Source organism: Onychostoma macrolepis, chromosome 08, assembly GCF_012432095.1.
Source record: "Onychostoma macrolepis isolate SWU-2019 chromosome 08, ASM1243209v1, whole genome shotgun sequence".
NCBI classification, from domain to species: domain Eukaryota; kingdom Metazoa; phylum Chordata; class Actinopteri; order Cypriniformes; family Cyprinidae; genus Onychostoma; species Onychostoma macrolepis.
In genome coordinates, this window is record NC_081162.1 from 24,453,536 (window position 1) to 24,472,499 (window position 18,964).

The following is an 18,964-nucleotide window of genomic DNA, read 5'->3' on the forward strand; positions in this document are numbered from 1 at the left end:
GCATCTTGCATAGTTTTCAACCGGGAAAACTCGTCTCATAGATTTATGCTGATTGAAGCAATCTAGAAACCAGAATATACATATATATATATATATATTTTTTTTTTTTACTTGGGCCACTTAGCAACCACTCAGTGCCCTAGCAACCTGCCAGAACCCTTAAAGCAGCCACAACGCTGTGACAATAACTCACTACTCCTTAGCATTATGGTGGGAAGTTCTGCACAGCACAAACCCTGCTCACATTGTCTGGAAAATATAAAATCTAGGATAAAATTTAGATTTTGCAAGCCAGCATTAATTTGGGTCTATAAATATGCACCAGACAAGCTGCGCATGTGTGTGTGTGTGTAATTCACCAAATGTCATGACAAATGTTCTGCGGTCCTCACAAGGTTTGCCAGCATTCCACTCTCTCATGTCGGAGCCTGTATTATCACTCCCGTTCAGATGTTCGTAGAAGCACAATCTGTCCATTTTTTAGTCTTCCCGCATGTGTTCCTCTAATCATCTCTATTATGTTCTCTGTTAACCTGTTGCCTAATCAGTAATATGTAAAGAGGCCGTATTGCACACGTTTGTGGCATTTTATAGGATATTTTTTCTTTTTCCCTTGAAATTTGGCTGTATCGAATTGACCCTGGAATTAATATATTTTGAATTTATTATTTTATTATCATTTTAAATAGTTTTATATTTACATTTTTATTAGATTTTATATGCGTGTATAATATATAGGTAAAACAATCAAATATGTTCTTAGATTAGATTTTAAAAAGTCATAATATAAATTACCATTACATATAACGCTTTTACACAAACAGACAGATAGATAAGATAGATAAGATAAGATAAGATAGATGGATAGATAGATCTAGATCTACAACACAACAGACAGCACATCCATCTTTCTGTTTTCTTTCCACTTTACTTCCTCCCTCAGCAAGATTCTCCTGACTGATCGCTGCAATCACGACCTTGATATTTCACATAACATCAACAATTTCAAATTGAAACAGAATGGCAACTTTTTTTCCTCAGAACTGCAGAATGGTCTCCTCTGGGGAGCACAGTTTGTTCTGAATCTTTCCTTCTCGCAGAAAGCGCTGAAGAGCGGGGGGGGGTCAGCAGATTTTTTTGCTCCCTGGACTCTCTGCGACCTCTCTGATCCCGGCGGGATCTGACAGACGTGTTCTCTACTGTTCCGTGCCTCCGGTAATTAATCCCACACTAACGAGGAAGTGTGGACACAGCTGCGTTTCCACATCACTGGACTGCACCAAAACCATCGTACTCTCTTCACTGCAAAATTACATGCAGTCGCACACTATATGGGTCACACTAATGACAAATACACTTAGTCAAAAAAAAGATTTTTCTAAACCAGAATATTGGGGTGCGCTCTTTTGAATCATTTGGACCTGTAACTACCTAGCAGCCACTCAGACTACAAACACTTTGGCTACAGCCTACAACAGTGGGTGAGTTTTGCATGGACAACCATCATTCACATTTTCTGCATAAAACATAAAATTACATTTATAATTATCTGCATCTTAACTGTCATTTTCCCCATGTATAATAAAAGAAAGTGAGTGCATAGAAATGCGGCTGTCCTAACTATTGCCTGAAGCCACCCCGATCCAGATAATGGTGCTAAACAGATGCATGTGTTGCGTTGCTCTTCTGTATGAAGGTCAATTGGGACCAAATAGCATCAAATAAGGTTCTGAATGGCCTGGAACATGTAAGTTATCGGTAAAGGTCTTAAAGGGATAGTTCATCCAAAAATGAAAATTCTGACATAATTTACTCACCCTCAAGTCGTTCCAAGCCTATACGAGTTTCTATCTTCTGTTGAGCGCAAAAGAAGATATTTTGAAGAATATACTAAACAGTAGCTGGTGGTATTCACTCCCATAGTAAGGAAAACATACTATGCAAGTCAATGGCTAACAGCAACTGTTTGGTTACAAACATTCTGTAAAGTATCTTCTTTGGCTTAGTTCACACTGCAGGCTAAAGTGGCCCAAATGTGACCCATATCTGATTTTCTTATGACAGTCTGAACAGCACAAATTCGATTTTTTCAGATCAGGCCCAGGCCACTTTCATATGTGGTCCTAAATCGGATACATATCCAATGTTTTGCAATGCGACTTCAGTCTGAACGGCCATGTCGCATTTCATGCAATTTTTACGTCATTGAAGTGCGACAGACGTCACAATTCTGCGCTGGAGGAAATCGTGCTCTCCTTCTTAATATTCTTCTTCTTATCACTTCGTTATTTAGGCTCCAATTTAATATTAACTTAAAAATTGCTAAACACACCATTTTTATTTCCGCAAACAGTGCGCTGCGTCTGACGTCATGTCTTCTTCTGCGCATGTGGGTCACTTCAGGGCCGTATACGGTTCACACATGAGACTGATGGCAGTCGCATTTAAATGACAATGTGAACAACAGCGGATTTCAGCAAAAAATCCGATCTGAGCATTAAGACCTGCAGTGTGAACTAAGTCTTTTATGATCAATGGAAGAGAGAAATTCATACATGTTTGGAACAACATGAGGGTGGGCAAATGATGACAGTACTTGAATTTTTGGGTGAACTATCGCTTTAATGTTTTCTATTGCTCATAAATAGCTTTGAGAAAATAAAAACAAACAACAATAAACAAAACAGAAAGAGACATAATCAAACACACAATCCTAAAAGTTTTGCATGAAGACAGCATTTCCCAAGATCCAAAATGGTCTAAACATCCATTTCTCTTTTGAGGAAGACAGGAAATTTGGTAAACCAAGTATGTTATTTTATTCTTGAGAACTGCATAATTGATGCCCTTTAAAAAAAAGGGGGATGTCATTCAAACAACATGCAAATTAAAGGTGAAGTGAGTGATTTGGCAACAAATGGTACTGCAAAACTAAAGATTGTTTTTATACAAGTTGTAAGAACAAGTTGCTTTCCCTCATTCTTCTATTTTCTTACTTGAGGCATGCTCACACAAAGAACGATAACTATAATTAAAATAACCATCTTAGCATACTCCATTGGAAAATAATGTTCTGTTTATCTGTTTGCAGTTGCAAATGTCGTCTTCTAATTTAAATACTCAAGCTTTTTAAAGCATGAGTGGATTCTGTTTGGTTGTCAATGTTTTTATTGTTCGTCAGCTGGGGAAAAAATCACTTCACAATTCACTTTAAACAGTACAGAACCAATTCAAATCCACTTCTCTATTGATTTGATCTGGTGCACAAATGACTGCAGAAACTCAGAATCATGTTTTCTCTTTGGCTGTATTTTCAAGGACATGTGGTATGTATGCAGTAAACTCACGCCACTTTGGCCTGACCGCATATTTCTATGTTTAACCGCCATCAAAAGTCTCTCCGAAACCAAATTCACAGTACTAGCGGCTAAATTTCATCTCGAGAGACTGGGAGTTTCCTTCACAATGAACATCAAAACGCAGTGAAAAGAAAGCTAACCAACTTCTGAACCCCATGAGGCTTGTAGTCATTTGTCTCTGCTTTACTCATGCATGAATCAGGTCCTGGCCTTTATGCACAGGTCAGGTGATGCCGACGAACCTTTCGGTCATGCTGAACTTTTGGCACAGTTTATAAAGGAAACACAGGCCGTTTACTGCAATGGTTGCATCATGCACCATGCAGCTACAGCAGAGTTTCCTGGTCATGAAACCAGTCCAAGGGCTCTCCCAAGGGTCCCCAAAGGAAACAGTTAGTTCACACCTTGATGCTCTTTGCTTCTCACCATACCAACAACTTAATGAAATCCCATATCCTTCTCTTCCTCGCTACTCTCAAAATCTGCTCCGTCTCCTCTCAGCAGGCTGGGCGGAGGAGGGCACATTTCCTCTGACTGGCAGCAACAACAGCTCCGGCTGAGAGCAGTCAGGACGGCTGCAGACAGCAGATGGCCCCAACATATGAACCAGCTCCCCCCATTTCACAATCTCAATCCGAACCTAAAGCAAAGATCACACATGACAAACCAGGAACGATGCAAAGATACTGGAGAGTTACAGAAGGTGACGATATTTTGAGGTGCTGAGACATTATTTTCTGCTGATCCAGAACCATCTGCAGCCAGACACTGCAATACTTCTCTTGGGTGCTGATTTCATGATGCAGCTTATAGCCTACGCACACTACTGTTCAAAGCGTACGATTTAATACTTGGTAACACTATTTTAAGGTGTCCTTGTTACACGTTACAATTCACTTAACTTATTTTTTTAATTATAATTACATGCAATTACATAAGTAACCCTAAGCCAAACCCTAATCCTAACACCTTACCATATAGTAAGTACATGTAGTTAATTAATATTACTCAGTACTTGAATGTATAATTACACTGTAACAAGGACACCTTAAAATAAAGTGAAACCTAATACTTTAATTCAGCAAGGACGCTGAATTAAAGTTAAATTGATCAAAAGTGACAGTAAAGACATTTATGATACAAAAGATTTCTATTTCAAATAAAAAGAAATGTCTCTTGAGTTGCAAATCAGCATATAAGAATGATTTTTGAAGGATCATGTGACACTGAAGACTGGAGTAATGATGCTGAAAATACAGCTTTGCATCACAGGAATAAATTACATTACTGTATTTTTGATCAAATAAATGCAGCTTTGGCGAGCATAAGAGACTTCTTTTTAAAACCTTAAAAATTGTAATGGTAGTATATGTGAAATCAACTTCAAATTTGCTGTAATTAAACAGTTTTTGCATGTTCATGTGCATCATATTTAATTTTTGGATCTGTTATGCAACACTAAATCATTCTGTCAGATGCTTTCGTCACATTTAGGATTTATAGTGCATGTGCATGCTCTTTTTAAAAGATGTTTATGAGATATGCACACAAATATGTAGTTAAAGAGCAGAATGCTTTCCAGATGATGCACTCAGTCCCTGTTTATCGACATGAACAGAAACCAAAAACGAAGCTTGTTGAACGCACAGAACAGGTGTGAGGGTAAACACGGTGTCCAAATTTAGTGTGAAGAGAGCCAAAGCCCTCATTGTGCTGGCACAATCACGACCAGATGCATTCATGCTCAAAGGTCACGTTCGGTCAGGATGCTGGTTTCATCATGCTGCCGTTCAGCACAGTTTAAACATGCATCAACGTATTTCTTTCTATTGCAAAGTCAGCAAATGTCCTCAGTCCACCCAGAGCATCAAGGGAAACTAAGCAACAAAAATGGATTTTGGGTCAGTAAGATTAAAACAAAACAAAACAAAAAAACCCCAAAAAACAGGAATTATACTTTTATTCAGCAAGAATGGATTGAAGGAATAGTTCATCCAAAAAAATAATAATTTGTTGAAAATTTACTTACTCTCAGACTATCCAAGATGTAGATGAGTTTATTTGTTCATCAGAACAGATTTGGAGAAATGTATCATTACATCACTTGCTCAGCAATGGATCCTCTACAGTGAATGGGTGCCGTCAGAATGAGATTCCAAACAGAGGATAAAAACATAACAATAATCCACAAGTAATCCGCACACTCTTGTGAAGTGAAAAGCTACATGTTTGTAAGAAACAAATGCATCATTAAGGCATTTTAACTTTAAAGCCAAAGTCCATAATCCATAATAATGCTTCCTCCGGTGGAAAAAATTCATCCCCTTGTCCTCTCACATCAAAATCAATACAACATATTTGTTTTGAACTGTTTTCACTTGTCAACAGTGCTAGATCAATGCATATTCCTCTCCTGATTCAGACAATATGACTTTTTCACTGTAGAAAGCAATATTATGGATAGTGAAAAATAGAGAAACAACGGTTTGAAGTTAAAAACGTCTTGATGGATTTGTTTTTTACAAACACGCAGCTTTTTACTTCACAAGACATTAACCAATCGACTAGAGATATATGGATAACTTGTGGATTATTGTAATGTTTTTATCAGCTGTTTGGACTCTCATTCTGACGGCACCCATTCACTGCAGAGGATCCATTGGTGAGGAAGTGAAGTAATGCTACATTTCTCCAAATCTGTTCTGATAAAAAACAAACCTATCTACCTATTGGACGGCCTGAGGGGGAGCGCATTTTCAGTAAATATTTATTTTAAAGAAACAGCAGCAAGCCTGATAAGTTTTAGTGGTCAAAGACATTGTGATCTTTTTGAGGAAAAAAGTTCTTGATTAACAAAGCTAAAAAAACAAACATTTTTACATCATTCATAACTAAGGAGAGAATAATAGTTATTGTCCCATTAAATAATTCAATAATTTTAGATATAGCAAACACCTATTTACTGTGATTCATGCTGGTTGCCTCAAGAAAATAAAGAAAAAAACATACACTAGCATCCTGGCTTCACTTGATTTAATCCACCAGAGCGCTGAACACGTTTTTCCAGCATGCTTGTAAAAGACAACAAACAACAAGTGTACCATGACAATTACGTCCTCCACATGAAAACCTAATCACAGTCCTTTTGTTAGGCCACGGATGATAAGTGATGCTTTTATCTCACATCCAAAGGCCTCTATGCACATAAAACTCTTTCAAGTCAGATGATGGGTAGGAAATGCAGTCCCATGGGGGACGGACCGCAACAACTACCTGTACATCTGGAAGACACATGTTGCACAAACATTCATCTGAGGGCGTCTACAACATCCATCCACCGCTGGATGGCACGTTACAGCGAACCACGGAGGAGGCTTCGACAACAAAAGCCCTGACTCTGAAATCTCTTCCATATTGATCCACAGCCAAAGCATCATATTAAATGAGCATTCTAGATAACAGCACAAAGAAGATGGCCTTCAGAGACTCGATTCTGGCAACGACGGTAAGCACTGCACTGCTGCAGCACATAAAGACCACACAGGGTTTGAGAAATCTATCCCAACCATTAATAGTCTAAGTCAGGCTTTCATAACAGGGATTCTGAATGCAGAAGCGGCTCGAAATCAGAACACTGTGTGTGCGGCAACATTTTTTATAGGCTCTTGATGCCTGAAGAAAATTTACAGCTTTCTTTGAAGTCTTTGAACTCCGTGGTGAAAATTTGAGCAATGAATCAATGCAGGTTGAGCAGAGCATGTTAAAAATGATGTAAAAACTGCTTCAGCAACAAGTAGAACACAGAAATAAAGTCTAACATTTTTAAATAATTATATTTAAATTGAATTACTAATTCAAATTAAACTAAAATTAAATTTAAATAATATTTAAAAAAATAACCTTTTAAAAAGTAATATTTAAAAAATAATAAAAATGACATAATAAAATGTAAAAAATTTTTAACTAAAATTAGAACTATATTGTGATTTTAAAATAACACATAATAAAATGACATTAAAAATCCCAAATGTAATAAAGTTCCAACAAAATTAAACTAAAATTAAAAAGAAAAATGTAAAAATAAAACCTAATATTTTATAAATAATAAAACTACACTGATTCTTAAAGGCTTCAAGTCGCTATGCAGTTGCTAAGGTGGTTTCTAGGTTTCAGAAGAGTCCACCATTCATGTTTGTAACAAAAACAGATAAATTACTTGCCATACTTGGGTTTAGTGATTTTTAAAAAAGTGCATATTAAATCAAATCACTCAATTTTAAAGCACTAGTATTAGTGGCAAGCATTGTTTGCTAAGGTTAATTAAAATATTAATATTAATTTATTTACATTATTCAGTGGTGCTTTAAAGAAAATTACAGAGACAAAGTGAGGAGTGCAGATATATCCAGAAGGAAAAAAATGAAAGAGCATTGAAAACATGAGATAATTATGAGCGGATTAGACCTCAAAGAGAAACACATGGGCTTTAAAGAGACTGGGCGCATTCAAGCAGCTGGAATCATGGATGCAAATTGGAAACTCATTTGAATATTCAAAGCCAATGGGAAGGATTTTGTATGTTTGTGTGTGTGTGTGTGTGTGTGTGATTTTGTGTGAAGGTGATTTCATCCCGTTTCAGATCGATGTTCCACTTCTGACAACTTATGACAAGTTCAGTTTCTGCACTACCGTATAAGCATCTGAGGTTCTTTATTTGACTGTGGAAAGCTTCAGACTGTGAAGGTGGTGAGTCAAAGAACCAGTTGGTTAATAGTGCACTCTGAGATCATTCTGGGTTGGGTTGGACTGTAGGCGTCAGCACTTTTGTGTGCTGTACATATACACCCCATTGCTAAAATTCACTCCACCCGCCAAACACAAAACTACAGAGAGAAATCATGCTTTAATTGAGGTGTTGAATGCAAAGATGGAAACCACCCTGTCCGGAAGTGCTACTGACAGAAATACAGATGAATATGACTGAACGGTGATGTTTTTAAATGTTAAAATACCTCATATCCCAGCTCAATATGCAGAGACAACTATTAGTAACCTATTTGTAGTTAAGGGCAGGACTATCTGTTGGTGCAACTAATAGCGGCTGAGTAGTGTTCAGTAAACCTGTTTGAAAACAGTCACTAATTGTAAAAAAAATTGAACACTTCACCTTTAAAGTACTCACGAGACAAAGTAATTGCATGACCTATTGATGATCAAGCAAATACAGTATGTGAGTCACATGAATGTGCTTTTATCTTTAACCTATGATCATAAATGTTCACTACTTGATCATAAGTTCAGCATTTTTTGGCGTGAAATCAACTGTTCTGACACGCACTGGCATTCCATGTTGCACAGTAATATGTGCACATAATAAGTGATACAGTATACTAAAGCAGGCGTCTTTGGGAATGCCCCACATGGCATCACAATGAGATCACATTAAACAGTTTGTTTCCTGGTGTCTGCATAAAATTTCATTTGCTTTCCTTCCTTTAAGTTCTTTGCGTTACTACTGTTCAAACATTTGGGGTCAGTAAGATTTTTTGTTTAAATAATACTCTAAAAAGTAAAGACGTTTACAATGTTAGAAAAGATTTCAAATAAATGCTGTTCTTTTGAACTTTATATTCATCGAAGAATCCTAAAAAAATGCGAATGGTTTCCACAAAAATATTAAGCAGCACAACTTTTTGCAACAGTGATAATTATAATACATGTTTTTTGAGCAGTAAATCAGCGTATTAGAATGATTTCTGAAGGATCATGTGACACTGAAGACTGGAGTAATGATGCTGACAATTCAGCTTTTCATCACAGGAATAAATTACATTTGAAAATATATTCAAACAGAAAACAGTTATTTTAAACTGTAATAATATTTCACAATATTAGCATTTTTACTGTATTTTTGATTAAATTGCTTGCAGCTTTGATGAGCAGACAGGACTAAACATAAAAAAAAAAAATTAAATTAAAAATCTCAATTCCAGAGTATTAAGAATACTAATATATATATACATATATATATTACTCAAAATTAAATATATATATTAGGAAAAAATTGTAAATAACACAAAGGGGTGTTAACATTTCTGAAGTCAATCTCAAAAAGATCAAATATGAAATATTATGATATGACATACTACACTTGCAAACACACAAACAGCATCAGTAACAACAGCAAAGAACTCAACAACTGGTAAATCAGCCTGTGATTCATAGTTTGGGCGGAACCACAACAGTATGTCATTAGATCTGTCAGTTGTCTCACATGTGGTCACTGGACTCACGCCCATCAGCAGCATCACTCATGTTTGTCATGTTTACTGGCGATCCTGCGAGCAGCTGATTATGGGAGGTATGGAGCAAGAGTCCAGCACTGTTGTCTTGGCATCCACATAGTGACCCATGAACCTGACAGAGGTGGGGCTCTCACAGCTGTGCTGATGGCAAGCTACACTGAACATGATAGTGCCACTGAGGCACAACTGAGCATCAACAACAACAATTACATACACGTAATTACTATATGATTTATTTTTTATTTTTTATTTATTTGTTTATTTATAAAAATAACTATTAATATTTTACATAGTCATATTAAATATATAAATATATTAAATTATATATATATATATATATATATATATATATATATATATATATATATATATATATTTATAAATTATAAATATATAATTTAATATATTTATAAATTTTATATATATGTATATATATATATATATATATATATTTTTTTTTTTTTTTCAAATCATAGGGTTTATTCAGATCACTAACTCTAAGTGTAAAAGTAGTAATCGTAGTGCTTGCTTTAGCAAACATTCCGAATAAAAAATTAATAAAATAATCCACTGTTGGCATCATCTGTTTATGGTCAATATGGGTTTGTGGGTTATGGGGTCATTGTCGGATTAATCACAGAAATGTTTTTAATTTCTTTTTGGACACAAAATACATTACAAATAGGCTACATCACAGATTCAGCAGAATAACATTTGCTTCAAGTGAGGAAGTGAATGAGAAGTTAAATATAACCTTGCTCCAACATAGTGGAGAAAAGTTAATTTATATCTATTCATTAACCTGATTGATTATAAAGACTTTTAAATCAAGGTTTTGTTTAGGTCTTGTTTTTAATGAACTGACTATTCCTGGTCTCAAGAGGTTATCAGAGTGTGTGTGTCTGTCTGTCTCTGTGTCTCTTTGTGTGTGTGTGTGTGTGTGTGTGTGTCTGTCTGTCTGTCTGTCTGTGTGTGTGTGTGTGTGTGTGTGTGTACTGGTTTTTGTGGTTTACGGGGACAAAATTTGTATAATGACATGGGTATGACAGAGGTATTACAATTTGAAAGTGGTTTATGAGGACACTGCCTATGTCCCCGTAATTCAAAAGGCTTAAAAAACATACTAAATGTTATTTTTTTGAAAATCTAAAAATGCACAAAGTTTCCTGTAAGGGGTAGGTTTAGGTGTAGGGTTGGTGTAGGGCAATAGCACATACAGTTTGTACAGTATAAAAACCATTACGCCTATGGAGAGTCCCCACAAGGATAGCAAACCAGACATGTGTGTGTGTGTGTGTCTGTGTGCGCGTTTTTGTGAAAAGTCAGGACATAGATTTGTATAATGACAAAGGTATGACATAGGTATTAAAAGGTGAAGGTGACTTTTCAGGACATTGACCCATGTCCCCACTTTTCAAAACGCTTATAAATCATACAGAGTGAGGTTTTTTTGTGGAAAGTTAAAAATGCACAGTCTCCTTTAAGGGGTAGGTTTAGGTGTAGGATTGGTGTAGGGCAATGGCACATACAGTAAGTACAGTATAAAAACCATTACGCCTATGGGATGTCCCCACTTTTCACAAAAACGAACGTGTGTGTGTGTGTGTGTGTGTGTGTGTGCGTGTGTGTGTCTGTCTGTGTGTGTGTGTCTGTCTTGAGCGCGGGGATGTGGCACAGACAGAAGCTAGTTTCTAGGTAGCTCTACAGACACTTCAATAATCTCCTTCAGCACAAAGCAACAATAAACTTCTTCAAGTGACACTGCAGGCAAGTCAACTCAAACTTCACTGGCAGATTTTTGCCTGGAGTGACGGCATATAGACAGACAGTTTCAAAGAGCTCAGATCACTTAAACCTACAGCTAAAATACAAATGATTAAACAATATATGATTGCAATGACAGCTGCTCAGTGCAGAAATCAATATGCTTCCATAGAAAAGAAGACAGCTACAAATAAGCCTATTGATAAGGTAATGCCAGCTGATCAATATTTACAAAATTCGGCAGTCCAAAGTCTAACAGATCTATTCTTTTCCTTTTAAAGATAAACCTTCAAGGAGGTTCACTGCAAACCAAACCACACAAAGGCTTTCTGTGTGAAAATCACCACCTTGGAAATGGTGAGCAAATGCTCGCGTGCTTCCGCTCAAAATGGTCAGTCCAAGTCCCTTAAGGTCTTGTTAGTGCGGGCCAACCAGTCCAACTAGTCCAACAGACACAACACATCGGGCCCGAGTGCCTAATAAATTAAATAATAATCCTGTCATCACATCCTCTTCCCTGAAGGGCTGGATTTTCAGAAGTTTGGCATCCTAATGCTTTTCTACAGATGTATCCCGAGCTCATGCTCATGCAAACAGAGGACTATCATCAAACTTTGCAACATATTGATCATCTCTCTATATTATGCCCTATAAAATGTGATTAGTTAAGTGAGAAGCAGCTGCAGTACTCGCTGGAAATGCTGCCATTATAACACTCCTCTCATAAGGTGTGTTTAACTACACCACAAAATGATACATTATTGAAAACAAAGATCACAACAAGCTGTTATTATGACAGCAGTCATAATGTCATGATATCCAACTGATATATTTCTTCCAAGTCCCCATACAAAAATAAATAAATACATAAATAAATAAATAAATTTAGTGTGGTAATACCATGGTACTTGGCTATATACCACAATACTTCCATAGTACCAAAAAAAAAACACAACGATATTTGATGCGTTTGAGAATATTCTATATTATTTTAAGTTGTATACTAAAAATCTTACCTGTAACATTAAATGTTTAGTCCTGATCTGCTCATCTGTGAAGTCAGTCTGATTACAGTCTATCATGCATCAGTTGTTGTTATCCTTATCAGAGCAGGTAAAACACCGGCAACTGCATCGCTCAATTTCGAGGTGCAAAAAAACAGCTGTCGGTAATGAAATAATTCCGCTGACGAAGTTAAAACGGAAAAGTTGTCGAGTTTGAATGTTAAACCAGTAGTCCAATGCTGAGCCATTCAAACCCGGTGACTTTTCAGTGCAGTTTTTCGCTCTGAACTCAGCGCACTCCAGCGGACCGATCCAAACACACGCGCAGGGTAAGCCTTAAGGCACGGCTTATGAATATTCATTACGTAACATGACGTCCGCCGGATACGTTGAACTGATTGGCGGAAAGGTGGAATTTTGAAGGTGGGCTCTAGCGGGGCGAATGGATACTATTGTGGAATCCTACAGTAATTTATGAATATTTAATAAGGTTACGTAACAGGACGCTCTAGGAGAGTTACCACGCAACAACTGAATAATAAAATTAATATTTATCAGGTAAGTTTTCATTGCATTAAAAGAATTAATTCATGCTATTTTGGATTTGTGGCCAGGTTTTTATTAAATATTAAACAGTTTCTTCATATCCAGCAGTTCATATTGTTGTTATTTAATAATTTATATTTAATAATAAAGAAATATTATAAAAAATCAAAGTAAATATAAAAAATGACTGTAATTATAGATATTTGTTAGTACTTTTTCACACCTGGTACGCTATTAAATTTCTCCAACACAGTTGTTGTGCTTTCCATTGAATGCGTGTTTGAATTACTCATGACTCTTGAGGTTTCAAGAAAGTAGAGCAGCAGCCTCATGGTAATCTAGGTGCTGAAAACTGAGACTGAGACTGTGTTTCGGCTACCTTCAGTTTCCCTGAGGGACAGAGCTGTGCCTTCATTTGCAAACCAATTGGCTTTAAAACAGGATTTCTATTCACATGTAAAGGATGTCATCTACATGAAACAACAGTTTGATCCTTTAAGCTGCCCAGAGCTCATATTACACTAAAAAATGGCAATGAAACGGTAAGTAATACACAATCATGTTATATATTTAAGAAAAAGAAACGTAATTTTGTGAATGCATGTTTTAGGTTTTTCTTTATTTTTATCTTTGTTAAAAGTCCATTGACTATAAGCACCATTTGTTAAAAAGGCCCTTGTTACATAATTGAGAAAACAGCCACAGCTCAACACATCTGCTGTTAATGTTCCTGAACTGTGATTTTCACGAGTAAGTGACAAATGCAGAGCATCACCACATTAAAAAACAAATGAGTACAAGTAAACACTTTTAATGCAATATTATTTGTTTTTAGGCATTTGGGAAGACGCTGCCAGCAGTAATCATTAATTAACATTTCATAAAAAGCTTTGTGAGCAGGTTTTCTGCCTTTAATCCGTTAATTAGATGGTTTGATCTTAACCAGCTACTTTATTATACTTGACTCCCACCATATAATTAGACATGAAGTGAGGCAGGATTACAGATGACTCGGGTTCTAATGGTCAGTATGGTTAGCGAGAGCTTTTGCGGAGCCGCTGTACAGGAGGAGAGCCCGTCATCTGGGATTTACATCAGCGCTGCAGTTTAATTTGAGAGCGAGGATTTCAATGAAGGGAAGTTCAGCTGGAGATCAGAACAAAGTGCATCTCCTGCCCTTCCTGGAATTCTCCGCAAGAACATTCTCACAACGAGTCCCGCTGAAGGAGAGAGAGACTTAGAGAAACCCTGCTGGGACCAGACCCCTCTGCCTCTTCATCAATCACTCCACAGGACAGGACAACAGTCTCCTCCTAATGAGACTGACAATACCGCACCGGTGTCTGCGGTGTCATGGTTCCTGCTTTGTGCTTATCCAATTAACCATTACCAGAGGCTCCAATCAACATGACAGTTTACAGCCTGAAATTCTGAAACTAATGTGACACTAATGCAACACTACACACACTTTATTTTACAGTGTTCCTGTTACACGTTAAATGTACTTACTGTTATAATAACAATAAATTATGCATCATTATATGCAAGTAAGCCAAACCTTAACTCCATATAGTTTGTGTAGTTAATTAATATTACTCAGTATTATACTGTAACAAGAGTCATCCTGCGCTCAGTGGATTATTCCAGTTTCCATCTAATCACTCCATCTATTATTATTTTAGTATCACTGATGTACTATTTGAAAAACTAAATTTGTTTGTTTTTTCTCCATATTTTCCATTTTCATTTTAAGTGAGTTCTTGTCATTTTTATTATTGTTTTATTAGTATTTGTTTTTTAATGTCCACAGTTTTTATTAACTTTAATTTCAGTTTTAGCCAATTTTTATATATATCTTATAAAATAAAAAATAATATTTTTATTTGATTTTATCATTCATACAATAAATATTTTTATGATTTTTATCAATTATTTTATAATACTTGTTAATAATAATAATAATTTTATTTTATTTTAAAATAAATAAAATAAAATATTTTATTTTATTTTAAAAAGATGTAATTTACGTGAGGAAAAAAAAAAAAAAAAAAAAAAAAGGTTTTTATCAAAAATATGAGCAGATTTCTGCAAAAAATCCTCTGAAATAGTTGTTTTTAACCAATCCTGAAAAAAATAAATAAATAAATGAAAAGAAAGAAAAATTATATAAAGTATATAAAAGCTTACCTGGATATATACAGTACACTAAAGTGGTATTTAGCAAATCTCAACTGCTTGATTGTCTATATTGTCACAAAATGTAAACTACATCATCACCTAGTGATTTATAATACACATTGTCTCAAAGCAGCTTTACGAAAAAGCACGATGTTAATGTTTACCTCTTACAGTTGTATTTAGTAGAGTTGACATTTTATGACAATACAAAAATGTATTTATTTCCAAGATGGTAGCTACAGCCTCAGTGTTTACACTGCAATATCTGTGTTAGCACATTAAAATGGGGTTAAATATATTTTCTTAAATTTCTGAAATTCTTAAAATAAGGTCCTCTGTTTAAGAATAGATTGAGTACCTGTTAAGTAGATCACTGGACTCTTATCTGCTGTGCTGTGACCACAGAGATAAACCCAGCGCTCTCCCCACTGTGAGCACGAAGCTGTGGATTAGTGTAGAGGAGCATTTAGAGTTTGGATCTGAGGGTTTTTTCCCCGGATTACTCCTGGAGAGGTTTTAGAAAAGAAAGATGGAGAGAGGAGCGAGCCAACTGGCGTGAAACTAAAGGAGCAGCATTAAATATGTCAGAATCAGCTGTTACCCTGAGATCTCCCTCCTACGATGCCTGGCTGCTGTGGAGCTATTGTCTTAGACTCCGTAAATCTCCTGCGTTCCTATGAAAACTCAGACATCAAAGAGGTGTGAGTGCGTTTGTTTAAATCTGCTAAAAAATGCAGCACGAGAACACAACTTTATATATAGTCTGTTTTTTGAGTAGCGGTATATGAATAATTAAAGTCCTTTACACATCATTACGGTTTGGGATTTCGATGTTATAATAAGCAGTTCGGCTCACAGGCCTTGAAACATGGTTTGTTTCATCCCAAGCCAACGCTTAAGGAGTACCACTGAAGAGTCCATTTCTTTTGGTGAATGGATGGACACCAAGTCGTCAATCTGTGGCAGAGTCGACATCCTTCTTTGAGCCCTGCTCTGTTTTATGTTGGGGTACTTGAATGGGCAGCTGTTGGGTTTAAGGTCACTCCCCTTGAGCAGCATTTGTGGTCTTGGCTAATGACAAACACCTGTGAGTGGGGTGGAGAGCATTTATGTCACAATTTGTTAAACAGATGGCAAACATCTCCCTTCGGCTGTCCCAGTCACCACAGCTCATGCCAGATACTCTGTCCCTCCTTAAATGAACCTCATCTTCTCTTATGACGTACAAAATATTTGATGTTTTCAAGTTTTCAAGTCAAATGTACTTGTATAGCGCTTTAACACTTTGAGAAAAAAGGTGCAAAAAGGGTGCAAAAAGGTACAAAAGCTGTCACTGAACGGTACTAAATTGCACTATTAAGGTATGCATAATGTACTAAACATGGACCTTTAAGGTACTAATATGCACCATCTAGGGATAAACATCCACAAATGTGCACACTTTGAAAAGGTACCACACCAGTAACAGCTTTTGTACCTTTTTTTTTTCTGAGAGTGCGCAATATAGTTTTAAAGCAGCTTTACAGACTATTTGTAATATCTTAATATCTTCATGCCTTCTAGTCGCATTTAGCAGATTAGAGATGGGTGATAATATAGTTTTTTTACGGTTTTACAATGATACAAAAATATATTTCCAAGATTGTACCTGCATTTACACTATAATATCTTTGTGTATATCTTTTAACATTGGAGGAAAAAAGTGCCCTGTTTAAGAATAGGTTTTTGCATTTGAAATGCAGTTTTGTGTAAAAATGTATTTTGTTTTAAATGTCATTTGACAGAGTGATCAACTAAAAAGCTAATAATGAAAGTCTAACTGTAAATTGGAGAGGAGCATTATTACGTTTCTGAGAAATCTTAGAAATATTGCCCTCTGGTGGATAAAAATACATAGCAACACCCTGGCAACCACCTGCAACTCCTTAGCATTATTTCCACAGCTGACTTAATGCAAAAACCACTCATTTTTTACAATAACGTACTCATCCTGCACAATGAACTCTGCATTATACCAGATCAATACAGATCTATTAAATTTGTGAACTTCTTCCCTATACGGTGTGTTGTGTCTATGCACAACAACAGAGTGAAAAGCCTGCTGTCTATCTATTCTATGAGAGAAAAGAGTTTCAGAGAGTGTGGTGTTGCAGATGTACATGCCCTCAACAGGACGCCACTCAACACAGGATGACAGACAAGCGTACGATGATGTGAACATCCCTGGGCAAAACTTCCTCTACTTCCTCTTAAAGTCATGAATCACATGATGAACTGCCTGTCCTGCGACAAAACATAAACATACATTCATCCAAGCCCATGAACGACTAGTATGAGTGTCCACATCCTATAGACCTGTGATTCTCAAATGTCATGATCCAAAAATGAGTCACAGGTCTGTTCTGATAGATTGCAGACAGCAAGGAAAAATACATCATATAAATGTATAAATGCATATAAAATGCAAATTATTATATAAATGCAAATAATAATTATAAAAATATTTAAGAATATAAATGGCTTATAATATAAAATAATTATAATAATAATTTATAATTCATTATAAAATATGAAATATAACAAAATATAAAAATATATGAATTGTGTATATATATATATATATATATATATATGCAAATTAGTATATAAATGCAAATAATTAAAAAATATACAACATAAAAATATAAACATATATAATTATATTTTATAATTAATTATAAAAATATAAAATGTAAAAAGCAATATATACATACAGCATAATGTATAATTATAAAATGACAAAAATTATACACTCAATTGCAACTAAACAACATATAAGCATTAATAATTAAGATTATTTAGTATTATAAATGTGCTTATCAAACTAACTATTCAAGTTACTCTAAAACTAGTACTTTGCATATTATTGGCTAATGAGAATTTAGAAAGAGATGACTGTAAGTAAATTTTCCTATTCAGTTTATGAATATTAATTTTGAATATTGTTGGACCGACACAATCTTGCTACTGTGTTGGGTCACAACTTCCCAAAATCTGGGTCATTGAGAACCACTGCTACAGACAATTTCTGCTCTAGCACAATAGAAACTTTAGTCTGTGTCCACATGAGACTGTTTGCATATATTAATTTCCTCTGATTAAAGCTTCTGTCAGCACCACAGCAGTCTCAGCCACAGACTATTTTTCATCTAAGTGTTTTGATTATTATTTCATGCGGTGCCCCACTGCCCTGGAAGAATTTCTCGCTCTGGCTCTCGGTGGTTGAGCGTGCGATCCCGCCAGGAGCCGGCGTAGACTTGCGAGGAGAGCTTCAAACAGCATGCGTTCCCCTCTTCGCTCCGCTTTGATTCTGAATGGGAGGGGCGCGAGTTGCCAAGCAGAAAAATCCAAACAGCGTGTCCTCTGCTCACCCTCCTCCTCCACCACCCACTGCTGCAGTGCCAACTTATCAAGCTCGCATCTCCAGACTACATAACACATCATCATCACACAGTATTAAGGCCAACTACAACGATAAAGATACTGTTTTAAAAAGCGTTCTGAATTCAAAAGAATATCAGAGTCCACATCACAACTATAAAGATGCAGTCATATGCGAAATTCTGCCGGTGTCCTAATATTTTATCCTACCCATCAGATTGTCCTACCAGTGCTTACTGTGCATGCACACATCAATATTGCATCAATTTTCTCACGCTGAACAACAATTACTGTATGTGCATTACTGTAAGGGGTAGGTTTAGGGTTGGGGTAGGTGTAATCGTTAACTGTGCTTCATGTATCTCTACACCATTGACAGTGAGCAACC

General features: G+C 36.0%; 1 protein-coding gene across 3 annotated transcripts in view; it reads right to left on the minus strand.

Annotated features, from left to right (window-relative positions):
* ccdc120a (coiled-coil domain containing 120a) overlaps window positions 1–18,964 on the minus strand; it is a 50,308-nt gene that overhangs the window by 17,797 nt on the left and 13,547 nt on the right. The window contains exon 1 of one of the 3 annotated variants that reach the window (XM_058785265.1): window positions 12,445–12,904. The exons of 1 other annotated variant lie outside the window; for it this stretch is intronic. The gene's annotated coding sequence lies outside the window, so the exon portion shown is untranslated. Of the gene's footprint in view, window positions 1–12,444; window positions 12,905–18,964 lie in introns of those variants that run through there. One more of the 3 variants, XM_058785268.1, reaches the window with a different exon arrangement.